The following is a 23329-nucleotide window of genomic DNA, read 5'->3' as shown; positions in this document are numbered from 1 at the left end:
TTTTATCCATTTTTTCTCAGTAACTAAAGTTTCTTCACTCAAAATGCTATAATTCACAAAATAATGATCCGACAGCTGTCAAATTTATACACGCCTCTTTTGAGGGTTAGGGTTAACTAAAAAACATATGGATTTAACTCTCATTGCGCCATCTATATGTCAGGCCGTTGACTTTTCAATTGACCTGTTACATTATCTCAAAGTTATGGCGAATCTACTATAAATCCAACGTATCACTGTAATGATTAATATATCAGACATTATATTTAATTTTTTTCTTGAAACGTTATAATCTATAATTATGTTTATTTCTCAATCATATCTTGAAAAAGAACTGAAAATACTGTGTAGGTATATACGAATTGTAAGAAATCCGAAAAATAAATGTGTATGCCACAATGAAATCTTCTACGGCCCCTTTACTGATTTAATAATATATTGCAGTGCTTTATTGTATAAACATATTGACTTTTTTTATATTAAACTGGGCCTAATGCTTAGGGTGGGTCCGAATCACGGTTTCGCCATTAAGCCAAATTAAAGGCCGACCAGAATATTGGAGAAAACCTAAGCATAATTACTTGTGGTGTGGCTAAGAGCCTTCCTTGTTCACATATATTTATTAACATTAACATAAATTTACAACTATGTCTCAGATTCAAACTCGCGACTATCGTAACAGGATGACTGTCCCGTCGTTTGACCACTGCGTCTACAAAGCCAATGGGTATTTTCTTTGCTTCATTGTTCAGTGTAATGCAATTAATTTTTGGTTCAACTGTAACATAAAACTGACTTCTTTCTTTTAGCAACTAGATATATTTTCTTATATTTTTTCTACCCTGTACATTCCTGAATTATTCTTATTATTCTGTGAATTAAATCTTCACACAATAATCGAAATATATATTTGCGTTCAGATTGAAACATTGAAATTGCCGCTTCTATCTCTTAAGCTATAAAATAATATGTTCATGTTCGTTTTTTTATACAATATTTATGATCAAGCTATTTTTAAATCAAACACTTTCATTATACTAGATTATCTTACCAGTTACTTAGACACTACCAAAATGGATGTTATATTACAAAACTGTTAAAGCTTTTAAAACTATTAAAACTCCATATTTACTACCGAACCAATTACGCAAGGTCTAAATATGTCACGAGAATCTAAACTGTACTACATCGGTGTAAATATTACTGTAATTAGCAATAAAACTGTAATTAAAATTATTTTAAATAAGGTTAATAGTGTGTATGGAGTAATGAAGATTATTTAAAATATGTCGAACTGTTTAAAATAATATAAATTATACACAAGTAAATATAGGAAAAATTTAATTGTCATTAGAAAATAGTCTCAAATTTTTAAGAAAATGTAAAGTGTTACCTTCATTGTATTTTTTTTTAATTTAATTAATACATTGTTACTAGTCCTTTCCGTCTAACCTACAATTTGTCTTTATGCTAACTTAAATCTAGGTATATAACTAGGAGGACCCATCGGCCCTAACTCAATCTCTGGTGAAATAATGTTTATACATATCACTGCTGAATTTTTTAATATATGTACCTCACTACACAATACTACACAAGGTCAGATGGTTTGATTCTTTTGAGTCTGTGTCCTGTTCTGGTGGTATCCAAAAGTTGCAATATTTCAATATTCGTATGAGAACGGAGTGTTTCCTCATGCCCCCTTGCAGTTCTCTTGATTTCTTGACTGACTGTGGGTGTGACTGAAGGTCTCGATGTAGGTAATCAGTCCTATAGTATTTGGGTGCACCCACAATACCTCTCAAGACTTTGTTCTGAAAAATTTGTATTTTGTTAATGTCACTCTTTGCAGAACATCCCCATAATTGAACTCCGTATGCCCATATAGGTTTCAATATTTTCTTATATAATAGCAATTTATTATGTACTGATAATTGTGATTTTCTTCCAATTAGACAGTATATTTTCCTATATTTCAATTCCAGTTCATTTCTTTTCTTCTTTATAGATTCCTTCCAGCGGAGTTTTGCATCGAGATTCATTCCGAGATATTTAGCGTTTTTGCTATATGGAATGATAGTGTTATTTAATGTTATTGGTACTTATACGGTCTGTTTATAGGTGAACTACATATGTACAGATTTACTTTCATTAATTCTTATTTTCCAAGCTTGTGTCCAATTATTCATATTGTCACTTGCCTGTTGATTGTAATTATGATGAGCATTCAAATAAGTCTTTTTCGTTTAATATTATATTTGACAGGTCATTTTGTATTAGAAATAAGTTGTCGTAAGTGGTTTCAAAAGTTTAAGTTCAAGTGCCAATAAATTTGAGATACATTTGTGTCAATCATTAAATATAAACTGTTGTTATAGAAGTGCACATGTGATTATGCATTATGAGAAAGTTCGGTTACGTCTTGCATAGCCCTCGAAAATTTAGATGAAAATGGTTAACCGCCGTTTTCACAAGAGATTACTTCTTCCAACTACTATTTGTTCCGGTCGATCACTTATGACCTCGTCGAGCAGCATTTTACTTTTTTCAAAGTTTTTCCAAAAGAAAAATGTTTTGAACGCGCAACCCATATGTTGCCTAATTGGAGAAAAGTAGCAGTTGACAATTAACAAGTATACGTAATAAAATACTTGGCATTAATTTCTCTGAATAAAGCTTCAAAGTTATAAAAATAATCAAAACTTATTTCCTACATCCTATATTTACATTAAAATATCTGATGTTTGAAGAAATTTAACACAATCTTTAAGGTAGCAAAACATTGGGAAAATGTATCGACACATTAAATTTAATGTTATCAAAGTTAAAAATAAATGTTTTAAAGTCAATATTTAAAAAAATATATTTACTTTTCGATTGTAATAAATAAAAATAATATTTAATAAATGTGTTTTTAATCTACTTCCTTTTTATATCAGCTAGGAATTTGCGGTTAAATGGTTTGAATTAAAAATAAAATCCAAACGAAAATAATTGTATAATTACGTAAATCCAAAATAATATATAAACCGCCGAATATTATGAATTAATTAACTTTAACGAATGTTGTGGTTTAATTCACATTCATATTATGATAATATAAAACGATGATAATAAAAAAGGTAATAAAAAACTTTAAAACAAATTTAACATTTTAAATTATATTTACACTTGTCGGTGGTCTACTTTATATTAGGCATATATTAATTTTTTCACCCTTGTTAAACAATTATTGCAATATATATGAATCAAAATATTTTCCATGATTTTTCATAATAATTCCCCATCTTTTTAGTAGCATCAAATCATGGATCCATTTTCACATTTCTTCAGCATTTCGAAACCGTGTGTCTTGTTCTATCGATCTGAAAAAGTGGTAATTAAAAGGCGCTATCTATTGTTTTGTGAGTGCGCTGGATACTACAAAATTTCCTATTCACGCTACAATGGTGTATCGCTTCACAACTTTAATAAATAAGTTTAAGTGTTAAGAATGCCCCTTCATGCGAGACTCTAAAGTTTCTTTCGAAAAGATATGATTCCAGCCCTGGACAGTAATTCCACGGCAGCAATTTGCTCATTTTGTATATTAATCCTAAATGCTCCAATAACCCGGTCAAAAGCTTGTGACGTCAAGGAATCATGCAGGGCAGTATTTTTTTCTTCGAATGCCTTTTAAACAACCGCTGTTACCCTGCGCACTTGGTCGATTGTTAAGTGGTGATTTCGAAATCCAAATTGGAAATTTTATATTTCTTGAAATAGTTTAATACGTTTTAGCAGCGGTTTCTCAAATAATTTTGATATCACAGGTTGCAGCGAAATATGCCTGTAAGATCCAGTTTGTTCTGCCGGTTTGTCAGATTTTTAAAGCATAATTATTCGATCAACCTTAAGACATTTCGGAATATGCATCAGTCTCAAACAGGCATTGAATATATATATCAACATGGTTATTGCTTTTCATGGTAACTCTTTTAATAACCCAGGTAAAATATCATCAATTCCAGGATAGTTTTTAGAATTGAAGTTGTTGTCAATTTCTGGACTCACTATTGCAAAAACCCGTCATTCAGTTTCTTAAATTCAGGCTAGTAATCTTCTGCAGTAACAATTTGATTTAGTTTATATAGAATGTAATCTTGTTGATCCCAGGGCATAGACGGAAGGACTTTATAAATGGCTTACTTTTTGTGTTTGAAATGATTGTAGTAGATCTACTTTTTATTGGCAGTTACAATACACCGCAGAAGACTCTTCAAGAACATTGTCGAAAATGCAAATTATATGATTAGCCTCTCTATACACCGAACAACGTAAAAATACTAAAGAGAAAATAGCTCAATAATACTAATGCTAAAATCATCAAATTTAACAGTTAATTTCAGTTAATTTTAACTAATAGATTTCTTGAGAACCACTAAAAATTAAAAGAAACTAAAACACAGCTAGTTCTATAAGATGGTGTATTGTCTTAAAGATTTTTTATCCCTGTATTTCAGGTTCACTTGTTATAAAATTTTGCACTCAGCTAGTTCAAAGGTCTATTATAATAATTTTAATTATTTTATAAATCAAAGGGCAATCTATAAATATCAAGTTCTATCTCAAAAAAACTAATACTGAAGTACCAGGTTCACTACTCGGAATCTTGTTTTCATGTAGTGATGTCATGCATAATCACGAAATGAGATGACAAATCCTTTTAATTATTGTGCACACACCTTTTCAAAACTTAAATCTTTAGAGAAAATATCGCTCAAATTGTCTAATAAAATATTTAGATTTAAATTACAAAATTTAGACTACCCAATTTCTTGATTAAATGAACGAACGATTTTTCGAACAACTTCCATGCCTAAAATGAAAATTTTCGCTATTTCCTTGTATTTTATTTATGACCTTATGATCTGTATTATTTTTATTGTATTTCTTAGAAAACATTTATTGTGTTTGCTTGTAATTTAAAACGATTATCAAGTTTATGGTACAGATATATGATATCATGTCTTTATTTTCATGGCGACTAAAAATAATACGAAAAACAAGAAAGCAAAATGAAACATTATCGGGGCCGCTTTTTTAATCATAATTAAAACCAGTTAATGGTGGATAATGAGTCAAACAAAGGCTTCAAACATATCGAACAAATATGAGATAATGCATAAAAATGAACAATTGACGCGATGTTATTCATTTAAAGATCTGATAATAAATTGTATGTGAAAACAACAATTATCTTTTTTGATCTTAAAATTGCGTTTAAGCAAATTTAATAATTATTAGTAGTGGTAAAGATTATATTTTATAATAATATCATTATGTGAGACATGGAGAGAAAATCTTAAAAAATATCATCTAACATAAAATAGATAAACATAAACATAAAGATCTTTGACGTCAACTACAACTTATTGTATCCCATATTTATTAAATGAATAGGTTTCTGAAATATGTATATTTTCTTTTTATTTATTCCATGAGTTCACTACATTATTAGTGTTCTTATGGCTATTAAAGCCAATCTGCTCAATGCTGCAAATTATCCCTAATCTCGTTATTAGTTGATTATTATTACACATATTTCGATGCAAACTTTGCTGGAAAGAACATATAAAAAAGAAAAGAAAAGAACTGGAATTGAAATATAAGAAAATGTATTGGCGAACTGGAAGAAAATCACAATTATCAGTACTTAATAAATTGCTATTGTATAAGCAAATACTGAAACCTATATGGACATACGGAGTTCAATTATGGGGATATTCTGCAAAGAGTAACATAAATAAAATACAAATTTTTCAGAACAAAGTCCTGAGAGGTATTGTGGGTGCACCCAAATACTATAGGACTGATTACCTACATCGAGACCTTCCGATACCCACAGTCAGTCAAGAAATTAAGAGAATTGCAAGGGGGCCGAGTAAAGACTCCATTCTCATACGAATATTGAATAACTTTTGGATACTATCAGAACAGGACACAGATTTAAAAGAATCAAACCATCTGATCCTGTGTAGTGTTGTGTAGTGAGGTGCATATATTAAAAAATTCAGCAGTGACATGTATAAACATTACTTCACCAGAGACTGAGATAGGGCCGATGGGTCTTCCTAGTTATATACCTAGATTTAAGTTATCATAAAGGCAAATTGTAGGTTAGACGGAAACGACCAGTAACAATGTATTAATTAAATAATAATTTAAAAAAATATATTATACATATAATTTTTGAAGTTTGTGATAAAAAGGCGAAAAAATAAATTATGTTAAAATTGTCTCCTGAAAAAGGCTATATATGTTTATATTGGTACCCTGATGCAATAACCTTGAAATATTGGCGATTTCATATCAGTATGTGAAGTACTTTGAAAGAGTGTCGATGCATCCCAATACACTCGATAAATTCGTATTCGCTAAATAAGCGAAGTGACAGTGAAGTACGTACACTAAAACGTCTAATACCATTCGATCTGATTATTGGACATATATAGACTTTAGAATAGGCTTTAAGATAAGATTAATTAATTAATGTATAAAATCATATATAAATAATATAACATGTATAAATAATATATTTATTTTGTACAAAAGATCACTTAATGATGTGATTTTCTACATGCCATGTATATATAATATAAGCATAACAAATACTTATTGCCCTTTGGGTAGATTGTGGAACTACTAAGAGCAATAAAAAATATATCAGAGTTTTTTTTTTAAACCTGATTAAGTAATGTTACAAAACATACTTGGAAATTTGAATGTGACGTCCTGCTCTACTTGTTGTATTATTCATACAGTATGCATTTTGATTAATATTTTTAGAGCTTATTTGAGCAGCCTCCCATAACATATGATAGACTAAATATTGGATCCAGTTCTATATAAAATGTAAAGCATTCTTCCAACGTATTTCAAATGATGGGAAAATATTGTGAATAAAATATAAAGTTCTACTCTTTCACAAAAATGGTGGAAGAGGTTCTTATGTATTCACTATTTATCAATGTTACTTGCTAGTATTATTCGATCTTGGTTACCTGTCGTTTTATCAAATCGCTTTATTTCTTATATAGTTGTAAAAAAAAAGCAAAAGGTGCCTTATCATCAAATAATAACTTAACATTACTGCAGATTTTTTAATGGCTATGCAATGCAATATTTTTCCTGAAATGGTTATATGGTGCTAGTATAGAAGTGAATATTTTATATACAAAACATGTATTAGACCTTATAATAAGCTAACCTATAATATTTCCAATACACGGCTTTAATAAGTAGTAATATCTTATACTATAATAGCCCGATCGGTTTACATTAGATATCATTAGAAATCTCTACATTTAGTAATAAAATTGCAATTTTGTGAATGGTGGGCTTAGTTTTGTTTGAGCTAACGTCAAAGACGGACAATGCTAAAGAGAAAATACGCTATATATTATAGTTTTTTGTAGTGATAATTGTCATGGTGCTTATTTTTTCTTTGCTCACTTCCTAGTGTTCAGCAGCTAAGTATTACACAAAACCTGTTTGGAACCGTCTGCAGAATACAATAAAATCATAGTAGAATGGGCAAGGAATCATGTTATGAACTAAGTCCTTAAGATTAAATTTTTAAATCTTAGCTGTACTGTGAGTAATAGGACTGTCTGAAGGAGCAATCGCGCCTCGAAGCGCCCAACATTGGTCACAAAAACAGGAAGAAAATCAAGGCAATGTCAGGCCACACATATCGACAACAACTCGCCGTATTGAAGCTTCAAGAGATTGGTTGGGAGGTTTTAAAGCATTCACCTTATAGTCCAGGCTTGACAGTAAGTGATTATCGTCCGTTCCTGACCATGGCGAATTATTTTACTGGTGAAACTTTGGTGAAAATCGACTGTCTTTTTTTTATTACAAGGACAAAGCCATAATGGAATTATCTTCAAAATGAAAATAAGGTATCGAACAAAACGGCACATATTTTACCTAAATCGTGTCATCTTAAACATGTGAAATAAAGATATGCAAAAATGATAGGTTTATTTTTATAACATCTATCATAATAAAACATAAAATATTCAAGTATATCCACTGAATAATCTTCAAGAAAGCGTTACAGAAGTATCATTTATTAAAGCACCAAGGTAACGCCTAAATGGTAATTTACTTTTATACAAAATTAATTATCTTATAAAGATATCTATTACATTATTTTCTACTTTGTTAGTTAATGATTCCAAGTATCCAACACCTGTTTAACTTCCGTGTAGATTTATATCTACCGGTAACTTGACTGTTATTACTTTTGTGTTTTTACAATTTATTCGTAATCCATATGTTTTCGCAATATGCGCTATATAATATATAATAAGACGAAAAGATAAATTATACAGGACCTTTCGAATAAATCGATTTGTCTAACACTTATACACACTTACAAATAATGATAACTACTAACTAATAATATCGATAACTCACCCAACCAATGCATTATGTTTTGAGGACTAGTTTGTATATTAAAATCGTCATGTGTATACATATTCTAAAGTATAAAACTATGATCAAAACTAATCAATGTTTCTGAATATTCAGCAACATTATTACGTATCTTAATCAAACAGTTGTTGCTCTCCCTATAAAGAGAATAAACCTAGAAAGAGAAGCCTATTGAAATATGTGGTTGCTGATTTGGAGGTTGCTGTATGGAAGCGTGATTATCAGACGTTGTACCAAACACTTAGAAATATATTTACCAACGACAATAAAAAGGTAGATGGTGCATTCGTAAAGTTACACGATGAAGTCCTTGAAGAAGTTTTTTATACACTTTACACAATCATGGCCTACCACTGGGATTAGCAATTCTGAACAGCAATGGACGATTTTCGAAGTGTGATAAGTCCCCTGGAGTCGACCAAGTTACTACAGACATCAAAGACGGTAGGGAAATGTTGTTTCAATGGCTCCACATCCTGTTCACACATATTTGGCGATTGGAGAGAATACCGTCACTATAGAAGAAAGCCTTGTTTATAAAGCTCATACAAATGAGACTCGCGAAGAGACAAGCTGAGAAAAGCAGATAGATAAGTTGGCATTTATAAGTAATAACGAAGGCCGAATAGGCCAAGATCCAGGATCTTTTGCTTCTTTAAGGTGATGCGTGTGCAAGATAGGAAGCATCGCAATCAAAACCAAATCCGCTTCTTTCGAATGCCTATGTTTCAGGACTTGAATACTGTTATAGTTTGACAATTGTAAGTTTGAGGTCTTTCAAATACCATGCTTAAGGCAAATTCCATATGTTTCTTCCCGATATCGTATTATAAATTCATTAGTTTAAGATGCGACAATCAATCATAGTGTATGTAATGTATATTGGACCGTTTGGATTTTTTAGTGATTGGACGTCCTGCTTAACATAGGCTCTAAAGTACAATTCTCGGCGTGCAGTTCCGTGCTAGCTCTCGAAGAGAACGGTCGTGTCCGGTCCGCCGAACCTACCTGCGCTTCCGAGAATTACCCGAAACTTTCCCTAAGACGGTCGACCCGTTATCACGTTTCACCAGTGCCTACGTAAAAAAAAAAAAAGCGTCTGTAAGCGCCGAAAAGGCGTTTTTACAGACAAGGCAATGGCGTCATGTACGTCAGAGCCGACGTCGCCTCCTGAACATAATCCCAGTGTTTCAAATTCAAATGGACCATCTTCAGAAGACAGCCGAGAAGTGCTTATAACGGAATTGAGAAAACAGAACGAAGACCTGCGAAAGCAGATAGCTGACCTTAAAACGTTCGCAAAAGCCCAAACAGACGCCCTGAACAAACAGACGGAAAAGCTGGAAAAGAGCGAAAAGGCTTCCGAAGAGCTCAAGGAAGAAATAAAAACTCTCACAGCTACGATAACACAATTCATGAAGCATCAAAGAGATGCCATGGAAGTAAAGATTCCCGCTGCCATAGAAATTCAGTCCCAGACACCAGCTAAACCGACACAACACTTAGACCAAACTGAAGACTCAGAAGACGGTTTCACCTTGGTGGGAAAAAGGAAAAGAGGGCCCGTCACTCCACCTCAGGAAAGCCAGCTGCCGAAGGCCGGCAACAAGGGAAAACAGGCTCCCAAATCACAACCCAATCCGGTAGCCAAGCCAGCCACTAAATCTACCCAATCGAAAGCCAAGGCTAACGTACAGCCTTCGATTACAAAATTTGCCACCAGACCAGTGCAAAACAAGCCGACCACCAAGACGGCCCCACAGCCAGTACCGAAACAAGTTACCACAAGACCAACCCAAGACCAGCCTGCGCAGGTAAGTAGCCAGGTCACTAAACAAGTCTTAACCTCCACAGCAAAAACAGTGCCAACCGTTTCGGCGACTGTTTCTCAAAGTCCCCCAAAGGAAAAAATTCCGCCTATAGTGCTCCGTGATAAGAAGAGGTTCATGGAGCTTATTAGAATTACTAAGGCACAATCAATAGACATTATAACCCGAAATAAAAAGGACGGCATTTTCTTATTCGTCGCCACAAGCGACAATTACCGTAAACTTACTACCCTGCTCGAGGAAAGGAATTACCCTTACCATTCCTTCTGTCATCCGGAGGAGAGAGCATTCCGGGTAATAATAAAAAACATCCCAGAATCACTCTGCATTGACGAAGTACGTGAACTTCTCTTTGATCAAGGCTTCCATCCCAAATTTGTGCAAAGATGGAAATTAAAATCCGGGACAGAACTACCAATTGTTCAGGTAGTTGTCCCTCGCGAAGAGCGACAGATCATATATATGACCAAACTCGGCGTCATCACAGTGAAGGTCGAGGTCCAGAGAGGAAACGGCCAGCCAGTGCAGTGCTTCAACTGCCAGCTTTTCGGGCACTCCAGCTCATATTGCCGAGCCCCCCCACGGTGCGTCAAATGTGCCGGGCATCACGACACTAGATCCTGTACCAAAATCCCAGAAGCACCTCCAAAGTGCAGCAACTGCGGTGAAACTCATACCGCAAACTTCAGCGGTTGCACCTGCCGTCCTGCTCCAAGAAAACCAAAAATTCCGACCGAAACCAGACCTCCACAAGGTTCTGCATGGAGTAACCAAGGTGGCAGAAAGCTAGCCCAAAAATTAGCCAGCGCTACCCAGCCTGCTCCAACTCAAACTCCTGCTCCAACCAATACACCGGACCTTAACTCCACAATGCAGGCGTTTACTGACCCGCAGGCTTTCCTACAAGTGATCGCCCTGGCTCACCAACTTGCTCGTCTTTTTCCAAATGTCGCCGCCTAAGCGGCAACACTTACCTGTCTCTATAACTTTCAGCAGCCTTTAACTCTTCGAAATGGCTGTTCCGAAATCTCTTATACTGATGACATGGAATGCAAATAGCTTACGCGGAAAGCAAGCGGAATTGGAGGACGTCATAACATTCTATGACGTCGACATCGTGCTCATCCAGGAAACTTTCCTGAAACCTTCGCATCGTCTCTCTTTCGAACACTTTTTTGTCTACAGAAACGATAGAACTCCGGGTCGAGGCGGTGGAACCGCCATTCTCGTCAGAAAAGGAGTCAAACACGAGCTCCTTCCATCGTTATCAGTAAACAACTTCGAAACAACCTCCATTAAAATCGATATCCAAGAACGTCCCTTCGTGATTACATCCCTGTACAGGAAATCTTCTGCATTCAACTATGCCGAATACCGATCACTCGTCGAAGGAAAATTTCCGAAAATAATAGGTGGCGACTTCAACGCCCACCACCCCACCTGGGGGTGTTCCAGAGCGAATCCCGCAGGTAACGCCATCGTAGCTCTAAGTGCAGATCTGGGCTACGGTCTTGCCTTGCCAGATGAACCCACCCATCACCCTAGTACAGTCTCTCAAGGCGCAGCAAGAATCCTTGATTTCTTTATTCTTCAAGACGTAAATCGCGATTCCGAAGTTCGAGTCCTTGACGAACTAGACTCTGATCATCGTCCGATCCTTCTCAAACTCGGAAACTGCGCCACCACTCAAGTCCCACTAACAAGATTCAGGAAAAAAACCGACTGGAAAAACTACCAATCTCTTCTCCTGAAATCCGATCCAATTCCGAAAATTAACACACCAGAACACCTCGAGGAAGCCGTACTCAAGCTAACTCGCGATATTCAGTCTGCTCACGAATCTTCCACAGTCAAAATTTCATCACAACCCCAGCCGTGGAAAAACAATCTTCCCGCTTCTCTTAAACGTGAAATTCGCATCAAAAACGGTTTATGCAGATTAGCTCGATTCACCCTTGATGCTGCAGACAAAAGGGAGGCGAACAGAGCATGCAAGAGGGTAAGGGCGGCCGTCTCGACTTGGCGAGCAATGAAATGGAACTCATTTCTCGCGGACCAAAGGCTGGATGGCCCCCCTTCCTTCTGGCGTGTCTCCAAATGCCTCGTGGGGAAGACGCACAATGTCATCCCTCCCCTGAAGTCAGCGGTTACAGGAAATTTTGCAGTCACTGACCAAGAAAAAGTCGAGCTCCTTGCAGAGACCTACGAAGCTCAAATGAAATGCCTCCCACCCGCACAGAACACTAAAACTAAAGACATTGACACTGTCATCAACGAATCCAACTCCGTCAAAAGACCAGTAACCCCCGCCTTTCTTCTCAACCATTTTGTATCTCCAAAGTCTCTACAGACTATGATCGGCAAACTTCAAACCAAAAAATCTCCAGGTTTCGATGGAATATCGATTACCCAGTTAAAAAAGCTCCCGCATAAGCAACTCGCAGAACTGGCAAACATTATTAACTCCATCATGAGACTGCAACACTTCCCGGCGTCTTGGAAACACGCACATATAGCGGTTATACCCAAGAAAGGAGCAAAATCATCTCCATCTGATTACAGGCCTATCAGCCTTCTCAGCGCCATTTCGAAGCTTGCCGAGAGGGCAATACTCTACGCTCTCAACTCTTTCACAAAGGAAAACAACATCATTCCAGATGAACAATTCGGCTTTCGCGCTCACCACTCATCCGTCCATCAAGCTTCCCGTCTGGCTGCACACATCCATCATGCTCTTGACCAACGTAAAAAGCTTGGAGCAGTTCTTTTGGACCTAACCAAAGCCTTCGACAAGGTCTGGCACGACGGATTGTTCGCAAAGTGCGTGCGGTTAGGCCTCCCAGAAGACCTAACCGCTCTCATCAAGTCCTATCTCTCGGACAGATCTTTCCAGGTCAAGATCAGGGCGTCACTTTCCAGTCGTAAACAAATCGATGCTGGCGTACCTCAAGGTTCCCCGCTGGCCCCAGCCTTATTTAATCTCTTTATTTCAGATATGCCGAGAAAAGAGCATATTGACGTCGCCTTTTACGCTGACGACACTGCTTTCTTCACGGCCGCCAGGTTCGAAGTTACAATTCATGAGCGTTTACAGAAGCAGCTCGATCATGCGGTCAAGTGGTTCAAATTCTGGAGGTTGCAAATCAACCCCCTGAAAACCCAGGCCATCATTTTCCACAAGAAGCGTTACGCACTGCGCGTCTCGCAACTTAAGATCGACACCGCAATAATTCCATGGCTGGATAACGTCACGTACCTAGGTCTTCACTTCGACCGGCGGTTCGGTTGGCATTCCCAAATCCAGAAAGCAATCCAAAAAGGTTCGGGGATAGCAAACCTGCTATCTCCTCTGATCTGCCCTTCTAGCAGGCTTCCCATCTCCATCAAATGCTTATTTTACAAGATGTTAATTCGGTCCGTACTCCTCTACGGATCTAATGTCTACTTCAAGTTTGTTACACCCAACCAGGTCAAACGGCTTCAAGTTTTCCAAAATAAGCTCCTCAGGAGAATATTAAACGCTCCATGGTTTGTCAGAAATAATCAAATCCATAGGGAAACTGACACTCCAGAAATCAAGCACTTCATATCTCAATCATTCCACAAACAACAACTCAGCTCAAGTTCTTCTGAAAACGCGCTTGTTCGCGAGCTGGTTGACATGCTGGGAACTTAGCACCGCGTCACCGCTAAGCTCTCCCCCTTTTCCAGGCTGAAACGACCTCATCCGTCGCTACAGTCATAACTTTTGCCCCCATACAACAGTACCCAGTTGTGTGTTAACTCAGGTTCGCGAATCAATAGAATCGCCGGGCTCTCGTGCCCAATAACGGCTGCCCGATCAGCGGGTGCCATATCCCCAAATTTAATGCAGTAGCAGTAGCGATCCACGGGGGTTAACTGTGAGGCGGTTTCGGTTTAGTGTATTGGTAAGCCCAGAGGCAGTCCCACATAACCCGGTCCAACTTGTCACTCCAGGGCAAGTCTCCGCGACCAGGTATGCGTCATGCATTCCACCGCCTGGTTTTTAGGCCAGAACAAAAAAAAAAAAAAAAAAAAACAATTCTCGGCATTAAGCTTGCTGACTGGCAAATAACCAACTGAAGTCACCCTAGAAGACATCCAGCCTTACCCAGCCTGATTACTGATGTACATGTTATGATTTCCTCGTCAAATTTAACAACGATCGCAAACATACATTTATAACCATGCTCTGGCAACAGTAGGAGGGCCGTTCTGTTGCCTTGGTCACTGCAACTATCAAGCCAGTTAATTTAGATATTAAAAAAGTGTAAATTTACTGTTACAAATCACAACCGTACTTTATAGACTCAAAATTTCAACATTTTTATTAGATGATTCACATTTTGATAAATAGGTAGTGTCAATTGCGAAATTTAATATTTAGTTTATTAGTTAATTGTTAGTTTAAGAATATAAATTGAGGTGAAAGTCATAAGGTCAGGACAATAGCAATCGTGCTGCACTACTTTAACGAAATAATAAACTTACTTCATCGATAAAAATCTTGTTTTATCGTATTATAGGCTTTGTGGCAACTGATCTTGACATGACAATAATTTTAAAATGGTTATTCATTATGGTTTTATATTTTAACAGATTGGGCGATAATTCAACAACAACCTAGATCTGTAGCTATAAGGATGTAAAACATTTTACTTTTCAACCTTTTTAAAACTGTCTACTAAAATAGATGCATTATTTTTCCAATATATGGCCTTAATAATTTTTTCGGCTTACACTAGATGACATTAAGAAGCTGATATTTCATTCTAAACAAACTTATTTGACCATTTTATAAATGGCTGAGTAAGTTTCGTTTGATATCTTGTCGAAGATGGATACCACCAAAAAAATAATAGGCTATTTTTTATTCCGAGTTTTTTATTCGATAAAGGGAATATACTTTGTGGTTATCTATTAGATGACAGATATTCATCACAGATTAGGGAACCGTTAAGTGAAAATGGTTATTATAAATCCGCGTGTGAGCAGGCTAAAACAGTGGCCAAGTCAACATTTAGAGGCAGAAAGATTTTGTTGCGTTTTAAAACAATGCCATTACATATACATTGATAACGACTCGCCAGAAGCTTGGTTGGGAAGTTCTTATGCATTGATAAAAGGAATACATTTCTTTTACTACACCAATTAATTTTTAAATAATGATTCAAAATGACAATCTTTTGAATGGAGTAAAAATTTTTGGAGAAACATTTTGATTTTAACTGAACATCATTATCAATCATTGAAGATGAATGATCATTGAAGCAATTCGTATTTTAGCTTACTGAGTTTAGCGGCCTGCAGAAGGTTGAGTAGAATGGTACAAGTCCATCTAATGATTTTTTTCAAGGTGATCGATGTGAATTACGATGGCTCTGTTACCTTGGTTTCAAAATTGCATCCGCATTTATAACTTAATGTCAAAAATTATTGCGGTAACGCTCTAATCATGCTACTCATTTTGTGGAAAAAATCATATTTAATTGAAATAAATCTACTCTCCAGTCTTTTATAACAATATCTTGGCTATTTTAAGAAATTGTTCTAATAATATAAGACCTAAACCATAAGGTACTTATTATAACATAAACATTTTTGCAGCTTGGACTGCTCATTTTCTTTCAGTTAGAAATTAGTGTCTCGTTATTTTCTCACAAGGCTTGGAATCTTATGATAATAACTAATTTCAAATATATCTAACAAACGTAAAATAAAGAAGAAAAAGCAATACAACAAGTAAAAAAAATTCCAATACCAAAACAACTTAAACATGATATATGGAAAAAGGGTTTGCTATCCTAATTAGTCCAACGATCTGCCTTGTAAGTAATCATCGTATCAAATGTACTGTGTTTTGCTACCACTCCTATAACAAAAGAAACAGTGCCTGGAACATTTAATCACGACGTGGTCCCACGTGATGTAGATCTGCAGTCGCGGGTGTGGTCCCAACACACTATCCTGGGGAACCCTAGCCGAAATAAGTTGAACTGTTGAAAATGTATCCTCATAACAGACCCTAAATTTTCTTCCAAAAATAATTCCGCGGTAGCAATTGGTCTTCTAAAGTCACCTTGTAAATTAGTCTAAAATTAACCCGGTTAAAAGTTAGTAAGATGTTAGAGAAGGAATATTACAAGGCAGTATTTCATTTCTTCAAATGCCTTTTCAATAACCGTTTTTAATCTATGCACTTGGTTGATTGTTGTGTGGTGATTTCGAAATTCGAACTGGAAATCTTGTATTTCTATAAATAGGTCTGTAAGATTCAATTTGTTCGGTAATTTCGAGTAGGGTAAATTACATTATATTCTGATTTCTCTGTTAATGCTGGAGTATCTTCTTTTGCAACTGACCAAATTTGCTCAATTATATTATTTCGGGTTTGCTGTTCAAGTGCTTTACGTTTAAACTGATGTGTTCCTGCATAATAAGTCTAAACTTGTCCCAGTTAGTAAATTTGCTAGTAAGATTGGGCTTTTTTGGTTTTTCAGAATTGTCGCGCCCAGTGCTAACAATACTGGAGTGTGACCAGATGTTAGTTTATAATTATAGTTGTTCCGCCTCGAGCTCGTTCGCTGGGGTGTAGTATCCAATAGCCATCATAACCTCCTATTTTAATGCAATTTTTTTTTTGAAAAATGAGTTTCCTATATGAGAAATATATCTATGAAATTTGTTCTCAGAATATATAATTCTAATTCCCGGACCCGTTAGCTTATCTCCAAGTTATAATTCTTAAGATTTACGGGTTTAACTTGTAGGAAAGCAAAAGATTGAAGCGCACCAAACTACGTGAATTTATATAAAGCGTATAAGTGTAATAAGTTTATAATATAACTGACTTTAGCTTAAGCTAATCTAATTTAATTTACATAAATAAATTAATTTTTTACGATAATAAATTACGATTGTATAAACGTATCTAATAAAAGATGTTATATAAAAAAACTATTATCATGTACGCACTTACATATAAGCTAAATGTTATTCTGAACGTTATATAAGGTGTACATTGGGATTGTTCATATTTAAAATTTATCTTAAAAAAAGTTGTTTAAATTAATTTATTTGTTTATAAAATGTGTTGTATATTTAATGTGTGTTCGAACCACGGTCCTCAGCATTAAGGCCACCGACCAACTTAGAAATCATACCAGAACTCCGGTTTTACTCAGCCTGGTTACATGCGAGACTGGGATCATTTTCCTGTCGGGTTTTGCACTTTTTCGTTTGGACAATCACAAACATAACAGCACATTGTTACACCTTAGAGAAAAAATTAGATAGCACAAGCAATATCAGTAGTCCAAATAGTTATATGATTTGAATTACACTTGCCATGAATTCAATCGCATTCTCCGCAAAATGGGGTATTGACAATGGTTCCTGAACTGTTTTATTTTAAAAAGCATATGGTTAAGAATTCCACGCCGTTATAACAACTTCTACAATCGAATACGTTAGATCTTTTTAGGTCAAAATTTTCATTTCAAACAAGGAGTGTGTGATATAAATATATGTAATAGAAAAGATACCTCTGCCTGAAAGTATAACACACGCATAATAAAAATGAGAGAAAGTACTCTTACAAAACTTCACTATTAGTATATATCTGCGATTCATTGATACATCCACCAAATTATTTTTGTGATATATTTCACATTTAACTTGACATGTGTAGTATATAATAATATTATTGACTTATCATTAATTTATTACTTCTAAATCAATATTCAATTATACGTCACTTGAAGTGCTTTTAAGCAATTTATAAGTAATTAATAAAAAATCAATAAGGTATAATTCAATCAATTTATGTCAAAAAGCCTCTGCGTATTGAGTTGTGATAATGAATGTATTGATATTGGTATCAGGTAATTGGTATATATATATATATATATATATATATATATATATATATATATATATATATATATATATATATATATATATAATGTTTTATTAACTCAATTTAAAAAAATCATTATTTTATGTAATATCCGTGAAAAGGAAAGAATAATTTTAGTTATATTTTAGTATAAAAAATAACAGAAAATAAATCGATTTTGACAAACAAGAGCAATCAACTTGAGAAAAAGGTTGTGACAAAATTCTTGGTACCATGACAAAGAGATTATCTAATGAAATAGTAAGAACTTTAACAAAAAATTCTGCTAGATTCATCAGTTTCCTTTAATATTGAGAAAGGTAATAATAAGTTTTATCAATAGTTTCACAGAATGACTAAATTCATATTAATTACGATACAATGTAAGGCCAAAATTCGCTACAATCTACGCCTATTTTTTTTTCTCAACAATTTATGTGTTCGAGTCACCTAGTGCAACGACGCCATTTTGTATCTTCAATGCATATAAAATATATTTTTGTTTATTTAAAGATATGTAAATTAAAGTCTCAAATTTTCATTTAAATCCATTGGGTATTTTTCAAGAACAAAATTTTGACTTACATTGATGAGTAACATCCGTGACATACAATATTAACATATCTTAATGTGGTGTTTTTTCCAACGATTAAAAAAACTTTATTTTTATAAATAATTATAAATAGCATACTTCTTTCTATTGTACGCAATGTCTTGATACATAAAACCTTACAATAAAAAATAACTTAACAAAATGAATAATAATAAAACTGAATTAAATTAAAATTACATCCAATATTCTCTAGACTGCCTCTAGATATTCTCATTTGCCATGCCTATTATTGTACTGTCTAATGTAGAAAACCTTCTTGAATAAAATATTACATTCCGGTATCAATATCTTTCATACATAATGAATGGGATTCAGATAAAGTAGGTTTGTGTTATCTTGTAACAGTTAATATGAAACAGATCTGACCTCCTTTTATGTTAATTAATTATCTTACTTGATGTACTCATTTTCAACTAAATTATTGAAAATACATTTCCTTTGTATGCATAATATGCAGCTAACATTATATGAGAAAAACAAACATCGTACATATTTTAGTTCACCTATTGTTAATATATACAAAAATATTTTTATTGCATTTTACATTAGATATGCTTACTAAAATATTAATTTATAAATTAATTTATTACAATTGTTTTGTCGTACGTGACGCATTTTTATGAAAACCCAAAGATAATTTTTTAAATAATTAATTATCGGAGATAGGTATTGTCTAAATCTATAATGTTGGTTGATTTAATAAATATTGTCATTTATTTACGGTTCTTTAAAGATTTACAGTATTTTTTTACAATGAAAACATATTTTATGCAGTAATAAAATTCTTATTGTTAAAAACACGAAAACAAATTCATGGACGACTGTTAAAACTATATTATGATTTCATCTTCATTTAAAGTAGTAGAAGGGATTGTTGAAACTAAATGGGGCCGTATATGTTTTGAACATTATTCATGTAAAAGGCATCTAAAAATGTATTAACGAGGGAAAATCGTAGCAAAATGAGAGTATTGTTTATTTTTGAAAAATGGTTTATGAGTCGAATTATATTTATTATATTATATTATATTATATAAAGATTTTTGGAAAAATTCTATTTACTTATTAACATTAATGATAATTAGGTCTACTACTATTGACTGATTGACTCTTGAAATAGAAAAGGCTAAAAATCGAAAAGGATCAGTAGTCTAAGCCGATAAAACAATAAACTCAGATCATAATTACTATCATATTAACAGATGTCGCTACGCTTAAGTATGCAATATTATGATTTGACACATGCCATTTTATTCTAGTGACATCAGGTTACAAAGCTATACATGTTATATTTTGCGACAAGTAACACCCTCTTACATTTATATCTCTTTGAGAATGTCAAGTTTCGTGCCTGAAAACGTACATTAACGCACGCATCAATTTTCTCATTTAATCAAAAGAAAAAAGCCGTTAAAAGTCATAGCTTGCCGGTAGAAACTGAGGGTGAGCATACTGTAACCTTCAAAACATGTGAGGCGTGATTTCGAAAATTCAAAAGTTGTGATTTCGATGTGCAAGACAAAGAACGTTCTGGTAGACCAAAAAAGTTTGACGATGAAAAACTATAAGACTTATTGGATGAACACCCAATCCAAACTCAAAAACAATGAGCGTAAGCGTTAAGTGTGGCCTAAGAAACGCTAGCGACTGATTACAAGCAATGGGGAAAATCCAAAAGATGGGAAGATGGGCGCCACATCAATTAAATGACAGGCAAATGGAAAAATTAAATAAAATCAATCAAAATGATGGTTATCACCTGGCAAAGTCGACCAATAGATTTCAAGGTCAAATCGTTTTGGTTGCAAGACACTGCTCTGTGTTTGGTGGCACCAGATTGGCGTCGTAAATTACGAATTGTTGAAACCTGGTGAAACAGTTAACAGTGATCACTACCGACAACAAATGATCAATTTGTGTCCTGCAATGATCGAAAAATGTCCAGAATGGACCCGAAGACACGGCAAAGTGATTTTTGAGCACAATAACGCAGCGTCTCTTAAAACAAAACCGGTCAAGGAAGCATTGAAAGCACTTGGATAGTATATATTATCAGACCTGTCGCACTCTCCAGACTTTGGACCGGCCGACTGTCGCATGAATGGGACATGCGTTGGCAGAGCAGCACTTCGCCAATTTCGAAGAAATTAGAAAACGGTTCGATTTTAACATTACAATACATCTAAAAACTACAGTTAATTATACAGCCACAATAGTTTATAGGCTGGACTTATAACCTCTTATCGCTATTTCTTTCAAGAATTTTGCAAACGTCTGACAACCGAAAGATTTTGACAGGCTCATTCGTTTACATGTTCGAACTAATCAGACAGCATTGTGTCTCTTTTTAACTAGAATAAAATGATAAGGAAAATATTGTCTGTTTCTAAAACGAATTTATAAATTGAGACAGGCAATACATTAAACATCTTGATGACGTATGTACGAAAAAACTTTGAATAGACTATATATAAGTCTTCTTTTCTAGTTAGTATATTTAATTTTATTTAACTTAATATGTAATTACCATTTCAAGAACTGCTTAACATATTTAACGCCGTCGTAGTTATTTTTTTAATACTGTTAAGTCTACTTTATCCTAATGTATTAAAATGGTCGTACAAGTTTTTAAAATCATGTGAAATGTACCTAAAAAGTGCATAAACGCCACAAATCGTAGCAAAAAGACAGTATTATAAAAAGATTATTGGTAAAATGTGATTTGTTGATTAATATTAATGATACCTAGGTCTACCACTATTGACTGACTGGCTCTTGAAAAATCACTTGAACTCACTTTATTATTATAACCTTGAGGTTTTAAATTCATGAGAAAGTACTTGAAATCTTCTGTGAATGTTCTGTGCTAAAATAGCATCGCAAAAAATTGTGAATTAAAATATGAATTGTTACAACATCCACTCTATTCGCAAAATGTATACGTAAAAAACGATTTTTACAGAAATAACAGGTAACCACGGCTTCATTCCATTCTGGCTTCAAGAGTCAAATCCATAAATTAGAAGAACAAGTATACTGAAATGCAAGAAGATTATGTTGAATGATAAAATTAGTCGAACCATAAAATCACCTTTTGCGACATCGCTAATACAATTAACTGAACAACCTGGCAAGTAAACATTGACTCTAGGTATTATGGAGCAGAGTACACTCTCATAAACGTCTGACGTTATGCATTCAAAACAGGTAGTTCATTATTAATATAATAAAATTTTAAAAAATATAAATTGAACTCTAATTCATTGATCATCTCAAAAAAGTATTAAAACATACAATATGTGGTAAAACAAACGTTGGTTTAGAATGTTTAGCTCGAAATATCTCCTTGGTTTGTATCAAAACTCGAAAATATTAACTTCCGGTTAACGAACAATGTTTATACACAAAGAACGACCGTCAAAATCGGCCTTTCAATAAAGTTATATTTAAAAAACAAAATATGAAAATAAACGTTTTAAAAGTACGTCTAATATATTGCCGATAATAAATGACATACCTGACAGTTACGATATAACCTCTAACGCCCGATAATTGGCGAACTCGAAGGGTGGAATAGAACTAAAAACAAAAGAAACTCGATGCAGTGGCGTGGAATTCTTCGATCGTGCGTCACTCGTCACACATATTGTTCTCCACGAAAAAAGCCACTCGCGCTAACAACCAAATACACGCCACTTTCACATAGCCGTTCCATATACCGAATACGTTTTTAAATATTAAAAACTATGCACGGCCAGTCCAGCAGTACACGGCCCAGCGATTCGTATATACTATCGATGGGGGATCCGTTCGCTCGACGCGCTTTTAACAAAATAAAACACGGATCAGGTAGGCTGTTTATCGCGACGCGCTGGCACACTAGATAAGTGTATTGACATAACTGTATTTAATTTTCTTTTTTTCCCCATCTAATATATTACTTTATTTCCTACCTTGCGAGGTAAAAATATGGGTTACACAATTTCATATACCCACTCGTTATGCATAGGAATTTCTCATTATATTTACCTTGTTTGTGGTGTAGCGTGTGTAGCACCTCTATGTGTGCGTGTTTACGTACACAGATGTATGTAGGTAACAACTAATAGACATTAATTCAATGGTAGTCGGTTTGCGGTTGGTTCAATTTATACGAAACGTCATTGAATTGTTTTAATTGTTACATCGCTGTAGCCTAGCAACGGTTAATGTAAGAAGTTTTTTATTCGTTTAGACGAAATAAACAAAGAGACTTAATTCGGTACAATGACCTTCTTAGGTTAATTTCGTTTAATTACTGTGGCTATATGTATAAAAATAACGTATTATCTAACCGTCGAATCAAAGCTTCTGAAGGGGTGTGTGTGAAAAGTTTTATGCGCGCAAATATATTATGTTTTTAAAAAGTATTTGGACACAGATTTATTTTTACTATATTGTTCTTTTACTATATTCACGATAAATTTTATTTATTAATTACATTGT

The 23329-nt window shown here is 34.4% G+C and overlaps 1 protein-coding gene across 2 annotated transcripts in view; it reads right to left on the bottom strand.

Annotated features, from left to right (window-relative positions):
• Window positions 1–22948, bottom strand: part of LOC143194718 (actin-2) — a 39460-nt gene extending 16512 nt beyond the window's left edge. The window contains exon 1 of one of the 2 annotated variants that reach the window (XM_076401497.1): window positions 22874–22948. The gene's annotated coding sequence lies outside the window, so the exon portion shown is untranslated. Of the gene's footprint in view, window positions 1–22361; window positions 22699–22873 lie in introns of those variants that run through there. The other variant, XM_076401412.1, reaches the window with a different exon arrangement.
• Between the last annotated feature and the right edge of the window lie 381 nt (window positions 22949–23329).

The sequence above is a fragment of the Rhynchophorus ferrugineus genome, unplaced genomic scaffold (assembly GCF_030347505.1).
Source record: "Rhynchophorus ferrugineus isolate W39M unplaced genomic scaffold, kcgeb_rfMv2 rfM1, whole genome shotgun sequence".
In the NCBI taxonomy this organism is placed as follows: domain Eukaryota; kingdom Metazoa; phylum Arthropoda; class Insecta; order Coleoptera; family Curculionidae; genus Rhynchophorus; species Rhynchophorus ferrugineus.
The sequence above is the reverse complement of the archived record's forward strand: the minus strand, read 5'-3'. Positions and strand labels throughout refer to the sequence as shown.